General features: G+C 38.8%; 1 pseudogene; it reads right to left on the reverse strand.

Annotated features, from left to right (window-relative positions):
• Positions 1-1976: 1976 nt before the first annotated feature.
• On the reverse strand, positions 1977-3204 carry LOC149152578 (monocopper oxidase-like protein SKU5 pseudogene; annotated as a pseudogene).
• Positions 3205-8590: the final 5386 nt, after the last annotated feature.

Below are 8590 nucleotides of genomic sequence, written 5' to 3' on the forward strand. Positions count from 1 at the left end.
TTGGTGGGTAGTGTTATCACAAAATCGTGTACTAAGGGCTGCTACTTAGTAAGATCTCATGAAACTATTTCAGACCAGGCTTTAGACTAAGGTTTAGCCTCCTTAGTCAGAGAGGGCTCTCTCACAGATTTTTGATATGCATTAAGGACAAGAAAAGATGGCTAACTCTTTAAACAGTAGATGAATTTTAAGCTGGTTGGAACAACAAAATTAGACTTCTTCCATTGGGCTCATGGAGTCATACACTTCTGCAGTAAATTATTAGCTACTCAATCATGGAAGCCAAGGCATATAATGTCTAAACACTCAGAACATTTCTCAAGAAGAACCTCAACTCAAAAAACATACACAGGAAGTCTGAGCACTAGGTGAATTCAGAGTGATTGCATATTTAGTGAGCTGTAAAACAAGAAGAATAAATACCAAACCACATATACTCTGAGCATTTGAAACACAAGATGAATCTTGGGAAGAAAAAGTACTCTTTCTATTACTGTCAAAGTCTTTTACATAAGCCAATATGAAAACTCTGTTTTTATAAAAATCTCCAACCTCTCTTACATCAGAATTTCTCCTATATATAGGAAAACAAAACTAAAACTACTTGAGTCTCCTCCTCCAGCATGAGGGGAGCTCGAAATCCTATCATTAATTGCCTTATCTATATCTAAACAAACTTATTAAATACAAAGGTATTGCGCTGTGAATACATAGAGTCCCATTCCTATTGAAACTCTAATTCTATCTCCTCGTGTGCATTGATGCTTTCTTGAACTTTGACACCTGTACCATTTCTGTAGTGGCCAAGACATGCTGGAGAAACATTCACTGAACGAGCAGCTTCGGATACTTGCTGTGTGGATGACTCATTAGTTGATGAGGATATGTGCCCTGTTTTCACGGTCCCTGCCTTCCATTAGTCTTCATGCACTAAAAGACTATGCTCCAAGTCATTTAATACCTTTAATAACCACGCATAATCCAATATGCCTCATGATCTGGACGCTTTGTGAACTGAACAGGTGTACCACCCAAAATTTCGGTAACCCTACCAGAACCCTAACAATTCGGTCATAAAGTAACTTTAGGAAGACTTTTAGCAAAAAACAAAAAGTTTCACCTTTTTTCTCAACACTCACACCTGTCACCCTTTGAATACCTGGATAGCTTTATATCGTCTCCTTACTGGCCTCGAGTCATCCTTTTCAAGATTTGCTGACCTCAGCATCAATTTCATTTTTTCTCATAAAACAGTCATCTACAGCAGTTTCGTAGCGGGCTACGAAACTGCTGTAGATAATCAAAACAGAACATATGAATCTTAAAGCACTGTTGACTTAACTTCATGATTTCTTCAGCTACTTTGTACAGGTGTTAGGGATCTAAAAAGTTTCAAAATGATGGAAACCAAAATTTATCAAAACTTGGAAAGCAAATTTCCCCTTTGATCAATGAGCTAGTTTACCTAGTTTCTTCTTTAAACTGCTAACCTCTTTCTTCAAAGCCTTGTTTTCTGCTTGATCTTCTGCTTTGATGATTGAGGTGTCTCCTTTGCAACCACAGACTTCTCTGATTTCCTCAACTTGTGTTGGTGGTTTATGTTCAGGCCGTCATTCCTCAAAACCTTTTAGTAGCTCAACTTTAATATCCCTCAGTTTCATGCCAAAGTTAATCAAAGAAACAACAGTACATCTTGTCATCTCTCTCTTGCTGAATCATTGCAGATATATAAGCTCTGTCAACCTCTCACAGTTAAGCGTATGAACCCGGCCTTTTCGATCCTCACTTAATAACAAAGTTGGCAACGCTTTGAGTTACTTGAATTGCGTCTGCAGAGTGAGGAATTGTTGGTATTTCCCATTCAAATGTATTTTTCTCTGGATGCCACTGTACAGCAGTCACTGGATGATTGTAGGCCTCCATAGTTGAGACATATGTCATGGTGACAGCGTCCAAAGGTGTAGCATCGTCACAGCTTAGTTGAGCTTATTTGGTGGTATGTTCTCCACACAGCTTGGGAAGCCTAGCAATGTAACCATGCCAACATTGATAGATGACGCCGACGCTTTTTGATCATTTGTATGGGATTGTGGCTTCTGCATGCGCGAGAGGGCACCACAGTAAAGAGCATTGCTAGGCAGAGGCAACTCAGTTTTGTTGTTTATCTCTGGATTCACAACCCTTACATATGTTTCCTGACCCAGATACCAGGTATCTAGGTTTTAAGCTCGGAGATTCCACATGCCAACATTATCTAGAGATACTAGAATTGTTGTCCAGGCATTGGGGAAAACCTGTGCTGTGGCACGAGCAACTCCATCCCATTTGTTGTAAGTTCCTCAGCTGTCTTCGGTCCAATCTCCATAGTCCATCCCGAGAACGAAAAAGGCATAGCCATCCATGTGATAACTTTGCACAGTTGTATCATTATTCTGTAGAATGATTTCCATGAATCCTTTATAGGTGCCGTTAATTATTGACGTATCAAGCTTTGGTGTCCTGTTCATTTGTCTGTCTGGGAAATCAAGTTTGAAGTCTCCGGTTAGATTAAAATGATCAGCAAGCTTGAGTGGAGTTGCAGGAGCTTGGTAAGAGATCCCATTCAAAGTGCAACGTCGTTTCCCATTGACCAATTCTGGTGGCTTGTTTTTCAACACAAAGACCTGAGTGACATTGATAGATCCATTTGAAAGACCCCTGTGGATTAGGCCTCGCAGCCCCGGCAGATACATTCCACCTGATAGATTTTGCCTGGTTCATAGAGAAGTACCTGTCATAATAATCATCCGGACCATCTGGAAGAGGCCCTTTTGCCTTACCTTTAGAATTGGAATAATGCAATATTGCCACACCCGTGACATTGGACCAAATAGTTGTATTAACAAAGCGCGCACTTGCCACCATGTAATAATCACTGCTTGCATTCTGGTCCATCGTCACCAGGAATGAGTAAGACTGACCAACATGAATATCCAAGTTTGTGAAATTTTGTTGTGATGTATAGGACCCTTCTGTCTCCGCAAGCAGCAAATTATGATTCTGGATTCTGAAGTTCAAAGAAGTTGAATCTTGCAAACCACGATGCAGATATAGCAACATATGTAACAGGGCAGCACAAGGTTTGCAGTCACCATTTTGTAAAGAAAGATTAGGTGCTAATTTCTCACACAGCACAACCTTGCCTTGCGCTCTCTTCCATAACATATTATCAGTCTAAAGATCAAGATGACTCTGCGCAAACAAGCCCCGAGCAAACACGTAAGGAATGCAGAGGGACACGTAAACGTAAGGAAGGCAGGGAGCTGTCAAAAGTTTCGTAAGGATAGGTGCCACAATTTATTGTAATAAGTTTGGCTCATGCACTATTCTATTATCATTCCCAACTGCTGGAAGAGCTAACTTGCTCAATAAGCATGCTAAGATTTTGGACCTCCATTGAAAACTCGAACAAATCCCCAATTTCGTAGCACGCTACGAAATCACCTAAACAGGTAGCGCTGCGAAACTGCTAAAAGAATTCAGGCGCTGCGAAAACACCCTGTGTTTAAACTAGTCTAAACAATTTTGGCAACAGAATTTTCAGTGATAACAGGTAGTACGACACTTCATGTTGCGAATAGGTCATACATGTAGTATGCGCTTGAGTGTCTCGAGCCAACTATGTCCAACTGGTGTGAGGCAGTACTCTCTTTGATGAAAGAGCAGTTGACTAAAGTAAAGAGCAGTAAGACAAAAAATTTCAACTATGGATTGATCTTAATTGCTTTTACTTTGGAGAGAATTCCATTGATGCAACCTCAACATGTGGCACTGAGTTTAGTTGGTCCTAGAGATCCATGGATGTAGAGATGGGTAGAGTTGATGGCTAGACATGTTGGTTAGTCATCAATGTCATTTTCTACCAGATTATTTAGTTGGCTGAGTTGACAACATATTGTCATTGAGGAGAATCCATATGCAGGGATGTATTTTTGTGGAGATCCAAATTTGAGATTACCAGTGGGTGCTCAATGGAGTGCTATAGGTAAATTGTTTTGACCATGTATTTTGAATTTTTGAGTTTTTACATGTTTTTTTGTTTTTTGATGTTTCCAAGACTAAACTAACAATGTTCTCATGTATACAGATGTTTGCATTGTTTGACCAATGGGTCATAAACAAGAGGCGGGTGAACCAGTGAGGAGAAATGTCGGAAGAGCAGTTCTCCAGTATTTGGATCTGACCGAGACACTAGTAGAGTTGCAGGATCATATAGAGGGGTTGACCCTCGGTATACCAGATATTCAGATTGAGGAGTTATCGATGAGACTACAACACCATACTATTGGTGTACCTAGCTGTTGGATGAGGCTATTTCGCATGATAATTGAGGCAGTGACCTATTATGATGAGCATCATTAGATCTACGTAGGATGATTTACTGTATGTATTTTGAGGTTTTGAGGTCAGATGACCAACATGTCTTGGACACAATTTTTTGTAAAAACTTTGAACATCTATCTATTTTACTTTCAGTGTTTTTGTATGGTTATGTGTAATCCTATTCAACTATTGATGTGAATTGAAAATTTACTCTTTACATGTGTCATAAATGTCTGTTTAACACATAATTCGCTAAAGAATCAGTCAATGTGTTAAAGTTTATGGAAATGTGTTGATATTGAATGTAATCAAAATGTCTTTCCAAGAGATGAACTCTAAAGAACATATGATAAATAGTTTGATTTCAGATGGTATAAATATTCGTAAGTTGTAGTACGACAAGTTGTGAGTCTAGCCTAATGATGATTCGGTGAATGCCAAGCAAGATGGCATTAGAGAGGAGTTCGATCAATGCGCTATACTCATCGATATTGTTCGTTGAATGACCGATAAAAATCCCTTGAAAACTCACTAGCTTGCCGCTTGGAGTGAATATGGCCCTTGATGCAGAAGATAGGTTCTACATACTATGACTAGCACCATTGGCATAAAAAACGAATGGTTCCAAATATTTCGGCATCTGAAAAAAATAAAAAGTAGATTACTAACCACATAAAGAACTCTAAAAGTCACACTGTGACACACACATGCAATCAAAGCATATATACAGTGTTTTGACTATGCACAATCAAGAATAGTAACGTTTAAGATACAACTTGTTTCGGGGCTACGACAATGGGATTCTATCATAATAAAAAAAATCATAAACGCCTTTTGCCAAAACATGCTTGACAATATATGGGCCCATTGATAGTGGTTCAAATTTTCCTGGTCCTAAATTATCATCTTCCAGATCGTAAATCAAGACTAGGTCTCCTTCTGAGAATATGTGAGGCTTGACATTGCAACCATATTGTGCCTTAAGTCATTTCTTATGTGCTTTGTTGGCCAATGCGGCTTCACGATGTGTTTCATCTAGATGGATGAGTTATAAGAAATGTGCTTCCTCATCAGAAGTGTTAGGTAACAAGTCAATTGCGATTTTTAGTGATGAAATCTCACATTGTATTGGAAATATTACCTCTAGACCATACACCAATTGGAAAGGTGTGAATCGAGTTGCATTTCTTATCGAGGTTCAGTAAGCCCATGAAGCTGAGTATGGGATCAAATGCCAGTTTCATTTGTGAAATCCTATATTTCGTTGAAGCATTCGCTTAAGGATTTTGTTGATGGCTTCAACTTGTTCGTTAGCCTATGGATAATAAGGAGTAGAACTGTCATGTGAAAGTCCTAACTTGGAAGTTAATTCAGTCATCATGTGATTGTGAAAATGTGAACCATGATCTATAAATATGGCTTGTGGTACACCAAACCATGCAACCGCATGGTTGAAGAAAAAAAGTGCAACTGTCTCACCACTGTTGTTTAAAGTAGGCATCACCTTGGCCCATTTTGTAAAATAGTCAACGACGAAAATAATATACCCATTCCCCCTTGCCGAGTGAGGGTTACATGTCATGAAATCAATGCCCCATTTTGGACGTGACAAGATGTATGTCATAGGGTTGCAATCTGAAATGACAGTGGTATTTCGGAGTAGGATATAATGACGAAATCTCTGTACAGCTTGAACGGTAGCCAAAGCTAGCTTCTCAACATAAGAATACTTAACTTCCATATCATTGAGATTACAACTCAAATAATAGATATGATGTTCAATCCCATCTTCTTCTTGGACTAAAACCATAGCAATGGTTGTATCTATAGTGACGAGATACATGAAATAGTAATTCTGATAATTAGGGGAATACATTAGTGATGCTTGGATCATGGTATCTTTGAAAGCATCAAAGGAAGCTTTCACAACCTAGTCCCAATGGAAGGGAATTCCGTTTTTCAAAAGATGAGTGAATCCTTTAGCCATTTTGGCATAGTTGGGAATGAATCTCCTTAGAAAGTTAGCCTTCCCTTGGAGTCTCTGTAACTAAAGTAAATTGGACAACTTCAGTTACAAAGAGTGATGTGCCCAAATAGAACTGTAACAAGCTCTTAGATCCAAAGGAAGAACCTCAGGATGATGTGGATCAACCACATACATAGGAGAAGAGAGTGGAAGCACCCACTCATGAAAAGACTTTGAGAGATGGAAGGAAGCATATGAGAGAGGCTGACAGATTGAGGCATGATGCTAGAAAAAACTTGGGAACACCCACATCACAACGCAGGTAGAGGAGGTCACCGGATCGGTGCATTGGCTACATGGATCTAATGAGCAAGATTGTAAAGATTGATCCATCCTCATTCGAGGAAGAAGTGCAGGAACTAGTATGGGTTGATGCCATGCTAAAGCCGTATGACTCCATTATCATAAACAATGTTTGGTAAGTGGTTCCTAGACCAGTATACAAGTGAGTGGTGAGTTCCATATGGCTTTACAGGGTAAATCAAGTAGCAAATGGGAGTGTGGAGAAACACCTATCCAAATTTGTGGCCAAAGGGTTCGCTCAGGTGGAGGGAATTTATTACGAGGATACCTTTTCTCTAGTAGCAAGGTATTCTTCAATCATATCTATTCGAGAAATTTTAACTCATATGGGATGGAAGATACATCAGATGGATGTGGAGACAGCACTCCTCAGCAAAGTGATTAAGGAGGAGGTGTACATTAAGTAGCCGGAAGGATTTTATACCTTCAATAGAGAGTTACATGTGTGCAAACTCAAACAAGCACTGTATGGATTGAAACAAGCACCCTATGCTTAGTACACTAGGATTGACAACTAGTTCACCAGGTTGGGCTTCACCAGAAATGAAGAAGATGCGAACCTTTACCATGTTGTCGTTGAAGGTAAATCTTTTATTATAGTATATATGTCGATGATTTAATTATAACAGGTGATGAGAAGCTAGTAAAATCTTGCAAAGAGGATGTTGCAAGATAATTCAAGATGAAGAACCTTGGGCTCATGCATTATTTCCTTTGTATGGAAGTATGGCAAGGAGATGAGGAAATGTTTATCTTTCAGTGAATGTATGACAACAAAATAATGAAGGAGTTCCACATGGAGAGAAGGAAACCCATGGAGACTCCTCTAGTAGGGAATTGGAGGAAGGAAGATGCTACCTTAGGTGAAGTAGTCAAGGCTACTATTTATAAGCATATTGTGGGATCACTTATGTATTTAGTGAACACATAACCAGACATATATTTTGCAGTTAACTAGATTAGTCAGGCAATGCTTAAGCCAACCAAACTCTATTGGAAGGTAGCAAAACATGTGTTGATATACCTCAGAGGCACCACTCAGTTTGGTATTTGGTACAGACAGAGAGAGGAAGTGAAGCTACAAGGCTTCACAGATGAAGATTAGGTAGGAAGTCCATCTGGCAGGAAGAGCACATCAAGGGGAATATTTAGTATTGGGTCAACATAATTTTCTTGGTACAACATGAAGCATAGATCAATTGCACTCAGTTTAGAAAACGTAGAGTACATGGCTGCTAGTCAAGCAACTTGTGAGGCTATATGGATGAGAAAGATCCTTGTTGGTTTATTTGGTCAACAGATGGATCATAAAGTGATTTACTATGACAATCAGAGTTCTATCAAACTCTCTAAGAATTCATTTTTTAATTCTCCGTCCAAGCATATCAAAATACAGTATCACCATCTACGAGATTGTGTGCAAAGGAGAATCATGTTGTCAGAGTACATTCCTATAGAGGAATAGGATGTAGACATATTGAATAAGGCACCGTAAAGAGGAAAATTAGAGTTCCATAGAGGCAGGATTGAGGTATCTGATAATCCCTTTCTTGTTGAGAGGGAGTGTTGAAAATGCAATAGGAAAATCTAATTTAATTTTGTCCTTGAATTAAATTAAGAATAAAATTGTAATTTCACATTGCAAGTTGTGAACTAAGTTAATTTGACTTAGTTAACTCAATTAATTCGAGTTGAGGGTCTAACTTGAGTCATGTAAAGCATCTCCTACATTATAGGAACCTTGGTTGAGTTTATTTTGAGTTGTAATTAATTAATTCATTTTACCTGAGTTAAAGTCAGTTAACATAGTTCCAACTAATGGAGGAACTAGTAGGAAGTCATACAGTGGAGTGTTTCTTCATGTGTCCAACTAGTTAACTGATGATTCACTCATAAATA

The sequence above is a fragment of the Pinus tabuliformis genome, chromosome 9, assembly GCF_031772625.1.
Source record: "Pinus tabuliformis cultivar Carrire ecotype Pingquan chromosome 9, CPIR1, whole genome shotgun sequence".
Taxonomy (NCBI): Eukaryota; Viridiplantae; Streptophyta; class Pinopsida; order Pinales; family Pinaceae; genus Pinus; species Pinus tabuliformis.